The following is an 11,110-nucleotide window of genomic DNA, read 5'->3' as shown; positions in this document are numbered from 1 at the left end:
TGACTATGGAACATAGAAACAAGTGAAGAAGAAAGTTGCTTCATCTTTCAATGCAATGAGAGGTATGACAGAAGGCAGAACAGAAATTGCTGGTGGAGCATAGTGAGTATGCAGTGGTGTAAACATTCCCTCGTAGAGGTGGCAACCTATTCCTTGAATGTAAGGAGTAAAAATACAAATCTAAGTATCATCACAAGCTCTTCTCCGTGAATCCTTAACCTGTTCAGAATTTTGATGTTTAGAGTAGGATCTTGGAGAATAGTGACAGTGTCTGTAAATTCATATATCAGAGTATTAGAACTTGTCAAAGGGTGGAATCCTTATCTCCTCGATCACTTACTACTTTGAAGATAACAACAGAAATTGAGATATATAAATATAGCTATGTTGCTGAAATTGTCTAGTATTTTTTCTATGTTCACATTAATATTGATATGCAAATCCTCTAGCTTTCCAGTGGTTATTTTAATGGTATTACCTGAGGTTTAGAAGTCTGTTTTTCATAACAGAACTGTTTTAAAGCTAATTGAATGTGCTGCTTAAACCTTTCATTCTGTATGTTACGTTTTTTAGCAGCAGCACAGCTCTGTAATAACTGAGAGATGAAAAAACACCTTGTTAACAAAATGCCCAGTGTAAGTATCCTGCTCTATTTTAAAAAATATAATAGAAATTAACTGTTAAGACTTGAATTAACACTGCACACTTTATTTCCTTGTTATTTCTCTGTGGAGAGAAAACAGCAGGGAAAAGCAAACTGGCTTTCATTTGTTACAGCTTCCTAGAAATCCTTGTGACTGTGAAAAAAGAGAATTCACTTGCATGTAAATAAAGCATATTGACTTGGGAAGCAGGATCACGATCAGTGTTTATTTTACTTAGAATTAATGCCTTGCCTGACAGTGGGTTCCCAATGGTAAGTTCAGGCATTTGACAATGAGTCAAGCAAAGCAAAACACAGTCCTTTTACCCCAAAGTGCCGGAACTCCCTGATAAAAAGGTAGCTCTGCATGAAGTAGTTGCACATATGAACAAAAGAGATGGGCTGAAATGTGCCTGGGACTGTGTGCTTGACACTTCTGAGTCTTGAGCACTGTTTTTTATGTGTCCTCTTTTCCATAAAAGACGTTCTTGTAGGAAATACAAACCAAAAACATACACAACTGTCAAGTGGTTGTGATGAAAAGCCCAACAGTTTGCTGAATCTGGCCTTTCAATATTTATTATTGCCAGGGTGCTTTTAAACAGCACTTTAGCAGCAGTTGAAATTATTCCAATGTAGTACTTTATTGTGGCCCATATTTCTAAAATGAAGTTGTAGATTTTATAGACTGTAAGATTAGATTGAAAAAAAATCTCTTTTGGTAGGAAGATCCTCTAAGACAGAAGGATATTTTTTTTTAGTACAATGGTGTGCTGGTGGCATTTGGCCAGCATCAACCCATCACAAGTGGTAAAATAAAATGACCCACAGTCCTTAAATGAAGTGACCCTGAATTTCTTTAGAGACTTGTCCCATTTGTGGATGTCAGTTAAGCTGACCTCAGTTTGCTGTGAGTATTTCTCACACTGCTGCACTTCTGAAACTGAAGAGCTTTGTGCTGCATCAGTTGAACTGTTTGCTTTTTGCTCTCCCACTGTGAATTACAAACCTCCTACTCTCTTCTGGGAGAAAAGGGAAATTGGTATATTGAGACTAAAGAACCCAGCATTGTAAATAATGTGTTTTGGAGTTTTGTTTTGGTACGCACAGAGATGTCTGCAGAAAATCATGGTGACCTTGGCGATAAAGGATCACAGAAGTCATCGTCCTTGGAGGTGTTTAAGCAAAGACTGGACTTGGTATTTAGTGCCCAGGTCTAGTTGACATAGTGGTGTTCACTCATAGGTTGGACTTGATGATCTCAGAGGCCTTTTCCAACCTAACTGATTCTATGATTTCGTAATATACTAGAGACAGCATGTCTCGATAATTTGATCCAAAAATCAGGGCATGCAGCATAACCAGTTCCTTAAGAGAAAATGGAAATGTGGGCAGTGAATAGTTCTTACTGCTAGATGAACCTGGATAATTCTCATGTAGATGAGACAGGAAAAACAAGATCCAAACAGATATTTCAGGTCAGACAGTAGCTTCAGGAAAAATCACGTTCACCAAGTCTCTCCTATCTTCTGCTGTGTGCCATAAACACAGAGAGGAGTAACACTGCACTTTAGTTCCATTGAGTTAATCAACCTTCCTGCAGGAAGGAGCTTATAGTGTGTGCTGTTTATGTGGGAAATTGCCAGGATGCAAATACTTGATTAGCCAGCATATTATGAATCAGGGTCATAGCTGGAGTAGTTGCTTTGTTCAGGGATGCTCACATCCCTGGTGTAAGCAGCTAATTGCAGGAAATCTTTTAAAGCAAATGTGTGATAGGAAGAAAGCAATGAATATTGTTTATTCAAAAGGCAGGAGTGGTTCCTTTGAATCAGTTCTCTTGCATAATTATGTAATTAGGGCATGTTCTATTTTTAATTAAATCTCTTGCATATTCATGAGAATACTCTGAACCTGTGAACCAATTGGCATAACTCTCTAAAATGTAGTTTGTATAAAGGAATGCCCTTCAATATTTTTCCCTGTTTGTTTTACTGTGCAAACACGTATTTCACATTGTTATAGTTGGGTTGTATTGCCTGTCAAAATTAAAATGTGGTTAATTAAACCATTAATATAAGATTGCCAGAGAAAAGTTTTAAATGGAGATGAAGAATGCAAGAAACTGCTGCTCAGAAATACTGTATCAAAATTGGATTTTGCTGGACAGCTGGATCTGTGTAAGATATCAATCAGTGAGTGGAATTCAGTAAGTATACTTTATTTCCCTCAGCTTTTCAAACCCAGCAGTGATTCTCTGTATTTGCAGTCTGCTGCTATCCATGTTCCCCTAACTTTGCTTTGTTTCTTGTGGGCTTCTGTGACTCTTCCTGTTCTTCTGCCTCTTTGACAACAGCATTAGCTTTGATTCTTCTGACTTCCTGCTTATTCTTAGGAGTCTTGCTTGACTCTTGTTCTCACATCTGCTATTCTGTAGACTTGCTCAGCATTCTATGTGAGGGCAAACATATGTAAGCTCTGCTTTCCTTGAATATTTTAAACATTACAACTTACATGAGGCTGCATATTTTGATTAACCACTATACCTCTATATTCTTCTATTAGGTTATGATTCATACCCTGTATGTACTGCAGGGATTACATAGTCATTGCAGGTCCCCTCCAACTGAGCAATGCTATGCTATTCTATTCCATGTGGAGCTCAGGTGATAATGCATCACGATGTAACTCTTTCATAAAGTTAGGTTGGCACTAATCCCTGATGGTTTGCAATGTACATTTTACTGCTTTGCTATATTTAGTGTTTCAGTGGTTTTTGTGTTTTGTTTTTTTTTTTTTGGGGGGGGGGGTTGGGTTTTATTTTGGTGATGTTTTGGTTTGGGTTTTTGTTGTTGCTGTTGTTGGGATTTTTGTTTGCTTGTTTGGTGGTGTTTTTGGTTTTTTTTTTTTTTTTTTAAGACCTCAGTTCCTTCCATCTTTCCTTTCTGGGCTTAACTTCTACCTAGTGGAACACGACATGAAGAAAATATTGTGGCTGTTCCTTCCTCTCTAGTGGGAGTGGGAATGAAGTTGGAAGTTGCAAAGAAATAGTTCTTGTGACAAGTGTCACAGAGTTCTCATGGAAGTCTTACTTTTCATGTGTAAACCTGTGCAAGAGCAGGGATCTTTCACTTACTTCCATGCAAAACAAAAAGGCATTGAAATACATTAGCTCCACACTTGGAGCTCTGTGTGGGGGCCCAACCTCCAGCCCAGAACTCATCCTTCAGCCCATTTCTCTGTGTGACTTGTTCCATGAGCTGCTGCACAGTGCAGAGACTGTCATCCACATTTCATAGTCATGGCTGGAAGAGTGCTTCAAGATTATCCAGTCCAACATCCACCCAGCACTGCTCCTGCAGCCTCACAACCCTGGACCACATTGCCCAGTGCTGCGTCCAGACGCCTCCTGAACACCTCCGGGGGGTGGTGGCTCCACCATCTCTCTGGGCAACCTATTCCAGTGCCTGGCACCCAAGCAGTGACATCGTTTTTTGGTCTAATATCCAATCTGAATCTCCCCAGTCCCACTGGAGGACATTTCCTCTTGTCCTTCTCACTGCAAGCACGGTAGGAGACCAGCTCCCACCTCACTACGCCCTCCTGACATGAAGTTGTAGAGAGAGATGAGGTTTCTCCTGAAAATTTCATCCTCTTCTTGAAACTAAACCAACTCAGGTCCCTCAGCCATTCCTCGTAAGACATGTTTTCTAGAGTTTTCACGGGGCTTGCTGCCCTTTGCCGGACACACTCCAGCACCTCAATGTCCTTTCTTAAAGGGAGTGGAAGCTTTTCCCAGCGGTGTTTAACTGAGACGAAGGCATCAGTTTCACGAGTCCTGCAGTCGCCACAACCCTGAACTTCTGTCCGCTACAGCGGGTCAAACCAGCGCCAGGAGCATCAGCATCGGTACCTCCTGGGGAGCAAAACCACCCCAAGTGTCACCGAGGGCGACCTGAGGATCTGCTCTCCACTGACACCCACTTGAGGCAGACGAGGCAAATTCCAGCAGGGGTTACCGTGCACCTGAACCCCGCCCGCCCTCAGCGCGGCCCGGCCCGGCTCCCGGCGGGGATGACGCCATGGGGGGGGCGGGGGGCGAGCAGGGCGCGCGGGCGCTTGTGGGAGAGGGGGGGGCGCCGCCATGTCAGGCGGGGCGGGCGGGGAGGAGGGAGGGAGGGGAGCGCGGGGCGGGACAGGGGCGGCGGCCGCAGCCGCAGCAGCAGCACCAGCAGCCGGGGGGGTGGTGGCGGCTGCCGGCAGCTGTCAGCGCCCGCTCCGCCGGCGCCCACCCCCGCGGCCCTGCCGGCGCCTTGCGGGGTGCGCCGCGGTGCTGATTCGGTTCTTCCCTCCCTCTCTCCGGTCCTCTCTCCCCCTCCCCAAAAAACTCCCCTTTTCCTTCCTCCCTTTCGCCCGCCCATCTCTGACATCCTCCTCCGGCCGCCTCCCCGCCCCGGGCTGCGCGGCCCCCGCCGCCCCAGCGAGCGCTGCGCACATCGCCCGAGCTGCAGCACCGAGCGGTGAGCGGGGCGGGGGGAGCCGCCGGGCCGGGCCGGGCCGGGACCCGGGGCTGTGTGCTGGGGTGCGGGGGGTGTTCAGTCCCTCTCCCTTTTCATCCGCCGCCGCGCAAACAACAAAAGGCGGCGCGGGCCGCCCGGTGCCCCCGCAGTGCCGCCGCTGACAGCCGGCCCCGTCCTTGCCCGCGCCCAGGGCGGGGCGGGTTTGTGGCCGGGCTGTGCTCGGGCGTTTTGTCAGTTGCGCTCGGCGCTGGGCTGCGGGCAGGGGGTACGTGCCTGGGGATGGGGATCGGCTGGGCTTTGTCCCCGTTTCCTCGGCCGGCTCCGCTGGGTGCTGCGGCGGGCGCCGCCCTGGGAGGGAGCGGGCAGGGCGGGCGGGAGGCTCCGGCCTGCGGCTCCGGGCGTGCGGTGCTTTGTCTGCGCCCCCCCGCCCCGGGCCGGGCCCCGCCAAGGAACTGCGGGAGGGCGAGGCCGGGACAGCTCGTCGTCGGGCTTTGTACATAGTGACCGGATTTATGCATTGTAGGTCACCTGCCGTGCTGTAGTCGAGTCCTAGACTTATTCCTTGCCCGGATTTCTGCATCTCCAAAATAAGGGAAGAATTGGTTAGAAAAGCGTTGGTTATTCTAGTAAAAAATACGTAATAGATTTAATTGATGACTAACTCTTATCTTTAGAGAAGAGGTTGATGAGAAAGATACTTTTAAAACCTTACTCAGTTTGCTTTCATCTTTCTGATATTTCTAATATAACGAGATGCCAGATTTGTAGATCTGCATAGCAGTTATATGTAATCAGAAGAAGGAAACTTATTGACACTTCATTGAATTCTGTGTTCTGGGCATGTTGAAGCACATTTTAATGGCCAAGGCGGCATCACCTCGTGTAATACTCTTGTGTGGCTTTTTGAAGGTAGCTTAGTCAATGATGGTGGTCTTACTCTTCATTTTTCTGGTCATGTTAGTGATTTCTGTTAATGGATATGATGTAAAAGTAGCATCAGCACTCAAAATACTGGTCATGAAGTCAGAATCCAGACTCGGAATACAAAACCAGTTAGGAAAAACTGAAAGTCTGTTTTTATAGTTTGCTTTGAACAGCAAAATTGTGAGCCGGTATCATTCATATAGAATGGTTTCATGTTTATACATAAAAATACAAGAAACTAAAACAGTTAAAATAATTTTTAGCTGTTCTGTGCTTGGCGCAAGGTTTAACGACAATTACTCTGCAAAGTAATTGTCTCTTTCACTTCCACTTTTGCATTTGCTCATCACTTAAATAGGAAACTGATGCACAAAAAGTGTCCACTGAATAAAGAGGAAGAGGAACTTTCAAGATTTTAGACAGCTTAGCATTTGGATTTAAAAAAATGCCCAACAAAACTGAAAGCAACACCTTTTAGAATGCACAATTGATTTAAAACTCTTTTGAGAAACAGCTTTATTTTAATTGAGTATGAATTCCAAAGCTTCAGCGAAACATGATAGACCGTGTTACAACCCAGGGTTACAGATACAATTGGAAGTTACAGATTCAGCTTTTACTGGCAGCGGAGAGAAAGCTGATCCATCTGGTGAGGCTGTGCAGAGGACTTTGTAAGTCATTTGCACAATTATTTTTGTGACCACATGGTTTAGGAGGATCTTTTCCATGAAATTAGACCAGCTATGGAGAACTCTGGCTGTTCCATTTAGGTAGGCATTTCACATAATGCAGAAGCTTGTGGGTAAAAGCAGGGAATTTGAATTGTGTGTTTCTGAAATTTGCTCATCAATGCAGTATCACTTCTGCATCATGTTGCAGTTAAAGTTTGGCAACCTTCATGTTTCTGAAGGATGGTGATGGAGCTGGACAGTTCCAGTAAACAGAAATTCTAACAGCAGTTTGAGTATAGATTCCCTTTACTTGCTACCATATATAACTAAACAAGAGAATAAAGTTACCCCCCCAAAGTTACCCCCTGTGAAATAACCTCATGAATTGTTTGTTAAGTTCCTAATATACAGTCAGTAATGCCTTATTAATGGAAAAGGATTCTTTTAAAAGGTCTGTGTTTGGCAATAGAAGAATCACATACATAATTTGTAATTAAATATGCAGGAGTCCCAAACACAGTCTGAATTTTTTTGACATAGAACAAAATACTCTGTACAGACATTTAAGGCATGTAAGAACAATTGCTGCTTCCTGTGTTTATGGAGAACTTGCCATGCTAATGTCAGACACCTCTCACTCATGTACTGCTCATACAGTACACATATCTCTCTCTGTATCTTTTTGTGTATGCAGCACACCTACATATGTCTCTTATTTAATTGGGAGTTTGGGGAAATACTGCAGCCTTATCTTTAGTTCTGAGTCTGTTTAATGCAGCTTCTGTTTCTCTTGAAATGTGGGCTCATGCACTTACTCTTTCATCTCTTCTTCTGTTTGACTTCTTTGGCAAACATGCAATTGGATTTACGCTGGGATTAATAGCATCTCTCCACCTGCATAGCTCATGATTATTTTAAAACTCAATTCAGGGTACAAATACTTGTAAAATAAAGTTTTTATAAGAGGAGTGAAAATACAGAAATCTGGGTAAATTCATAAATAAGCAAAGTGTACTTTGGTATTCAGTGTTGAAGAGCAGAGTAGCAGGTAGTGATGGGGACAAGCATGGTGGGTCTAGTTAAAGTAACATCCTTTGTAGTCAGTGTGCCTCCAGGGTGTTCAGTATGACACAACTGCTGTAAAAATGGGCCAATTCCATCATCATCTCAATAAAGTGGGTAACCGCAGGGTTTCTGTTAATTCAGCCTTCATAATATTTCATGTTTCCAAAGTATTTCTAATTGTTTTACAAGAACACAGTATTTACCTTGACCAAAGTTTAGAAAAAACATTTCTTTTCGATGTTAACTCTGATTTTCCTTCAAGCAAAAGCCTGATGAACACAATGTCTAAGATATACTTATTGTACTCAAGTGTCTGTCAGAGACACCTTGTTCACTCTAAAAAGAATCCTATTTGACTTCCAAATAGAACTGGTTGTAGTAGTTATCCTGACTCAGAGTCGGCTTCAGGTGTTTTTGAGGTAATAAAGTCTTCCCAGTATTTTATTTAGTGCAACATTTTCCTTACTGAAAGAAGGATGTAGAAGAAAATGTGGCTCCTTTGAAAAGTTACTAAATAAATGCCTGACCAGAAAAAGGTGCCCTTTTTCTGACTTGGATTTGCTGAGATATTTGTTGTCGTCATCTTCCGGGATTTAAATTGGGCACTTCATTGCGAGGATTAGAGCCAGAATTGCAGATGCTTTCAGTGATACAGGAATTACTTCCAGAGGGTTTTATGTGAGGTGTTTTGTAGTCATCAGGCATGAGATAGACACTGTACATGGGGCTTTTTTGTGCTACACAATTAACATACCCAATAATAAGAGGCCATACTGAAAGGCCATCCAGTACCCATAATATATCTGGGAATGTGAACAAAGAATGAACACTAAAGCACAGTTAACATTAGAGATGCTAGTTTCTTTAAATGTGTAGGCACTCTCTGATAGTTGATTCAATCAGCTAAGGAAACAGATGCAAGTAATAGTATCTGTGTATTGATTTAATCACAGTTTGTTTCTTTGAATCCAGCTTATCTTCCCAGGATGCTGCTATTTAACTGCAGTCAGAAACAATCTTTTTTACTCTGGAAGCTGTATTTTGGCATTGGCATGTATGTAGAATTAAAATGAAATTAGTTTGTCAAATAATTATTGTTGGTCATGTTTCTTGATCAAAATAAAGAAGCAGAGGATCATGCCATCTTATATTTCTAATATGCTTTCCCTCTGTTGTCTGCTTAAATGGATATATTTTGTACATGGTTTCTCAATATCAAGTCTTCCTTACAAGTGAAAGCAGTAAAATATCTTTTGTAGGGTAGACTTAAAAGTCAGGAGTTTCATATTTTGATTATTTTGTAAATACCCACCATAAACCAAACCCATCCTGTTTAGATTTTCTTTCTGGTATTGTGTCAGAAACATAGCTGACTTCATTAAATTTTTAAGTGCTAGAACAAAGGATGTCACCAATCTAGTGGGTAGTACTGGCTCCTTATGTACCTGTAGGGTTGAGGTGGTGGCTGATTATATTACATTTACTATGTGATGTACCCCAGCAAACTATTTGAAAAGTTAACACTGCACTTATTAATGTTCAGAAGCTCAAGAAATGTCTGACACAAACAAACTTTTTGATACTACTTAAAAAGTTATATCTACAAGTCGGTATTTTTAAACCACAATACATACATTTTTCAGGGTTACCAAATAAGTTATTATCTTCATTCTTATCTGTATTTGTATGTAGTAGTAAAGTAGTTTATATTTACAAGAAATTAAGATTACTGGCAGTGTGCTATGATTAGAACTTGCATGCTGTTCCACAGTGCAGAGGGTGGTGGTTTTCAGCTTTGTGAATGGCAGTAACTGCATTCCTGCAGCATATCTCGAGTTGGCTCCTTCCCGCTGACAGTGGCTGATTGATTTGCAAACCATGTCATACAGATTATGGAGTGGCAGGGCGGAGCAGGGTGTGTGTTGGTGTGGTTCTGCTGCTTTATTTTGGTTTTCTGAATAGAATATTGTTTTAAGATTAAGTACTTTTATGGGATGTTCCTTTATCAAGCAATGTCAGCCTGAATAATGTGGGAAAGCCTCAGCTCTTTCTCTTCTGGCTTGAGCAGCTTCCATTTCAGAGAGGCTGCTCTTACTCTGTCATCCCTCCTGTCTTTGCCATGAGTGGATTTTAGTATACCCCCATCTTTACTGTTTCATTTCTTCATGTGCTTAAACTGGATGTTCCACCCTGCTCTCCCCCAGCTCCCAATCACATTTAGTGTGTGTTTAAAGGGAGAAGGGTTGATGAAAGAAGTGGATTTATCTCTCCCTGACAGTGGCAGAGTATAGTCAGGTTAATGTAACTAGTGGGATGGTGATCTGTGAGGACAGGGGGAGGTTATAGCTTTGAACTAGGAGGGGGACTACAACCTCCTATAATGTTTTTGTTGACAGAATAGGAATATATAATTGATCTCTGAGGATGCAGATGAAATGTTTTTCCATTTCAGTGCTGATTTATGTGGTTCCATGGTCCTGCTGCTTGTTCCCTGTCTGTGTTCTATCAGCACAGCTTGCCGCATGGCAGCCTGGGGAAAGTGTATTTTGGTTGTGTTTATGGCCTGAACCTTTTGTCTGTCTCCTCACCTCTGACGGAAAAAATAATCCAGTAAAAGGCACATATTTGTATTTTGATTTATTATGGACAGGGATGTGAAAGAAATGGATGCCTGGGTGAGGAGCATCACCAGGTTATCATGTCTAGCCATAGCCTTGGTGAGTGAAAGAATGCTCATGGTCTGGTGTTTGCAGGAAGCCAGGCCAGAAGATTTAGTGGCTGTTTCTGTCTCTAAATTCCTCTGAACATAGAAGGCAATAATGTGTGGAAAACAAAAGAAAGTGCTATTGTTTATATTTACCATTTCCTCGGATGTAGTGCCCAATTCAGTATAGTAGCATTCAGAATAATGAATATTACTGCATTGAAAGAGAGTGGGGTGCAGAAGTCATGATGGTGTTTAGCAGTGTGTTATCTATCTTACTTGTTAGTCACCTAGAGCTCTTGCTAGAGGTACAAGGGAATGAATCCTCAGAAAGACATGTTAATTCTGAGCAATGATGTGTTTTGGGAAGATTAGGTGTGTGAATGTGAGGATTGTGCCTGTGGTAAGGCAGAATTGTTTTAACGGGTGAGAGAGGGTGTAATAAAACTGCTTCATAAGATTCTGGTCTGGGAGCATTCTGGAACACACAACACTGGTTCTTGGTTGGCACTCCCAGGAGCTTAAGAAATCATACAGAGATGATATGTAATGTGTTGTTATGGTAGCCAGATGGCCTAATTTT

At 42.5% G+C, this 11,110-nt stretch overlaps 1 protein-coding gene across 5 annotated transcripts in view; it reads left to right on the top strand.

Annotated features, from left to right (window-relative positions):
• The first annotated feature begins 5,073 nt into the window (after positions 1-5,073).
• KLC1 (kinesin light chain 1) overlaps positions 5,074-11,110 on the top strand; it is a 43,344-nt gene continuing 37,307 nt past the window's right edge. For all 5 annotated transcript variants that reach the window (XM_083863267.1, XM_083863268.1, XM_083863269.1 and 2 more), the window contains exon 1: positions 5,074-5,163. The gene's annotated coding sequence lies outside the window, so the exon portion shown is untranslated. The remainder of the gene's footprint in view (positions 5,164-11,110) is intronic.

Source organism: Zosterops lateralis (assembly GCF_965231275.1).
Source record: "Zosterops lateralis genome assembly, chromosome: 6".
NCBI lineage: Eukaryota > Metazoa > Chordata > Aves > Passeriformes > Zosteropidae > Zosterops > Zosterops lateralis.
Note: the sequence above shows the minus strand (reverse complement) of the source record. Positions and strands in the feature narration are given on the sequence as shown.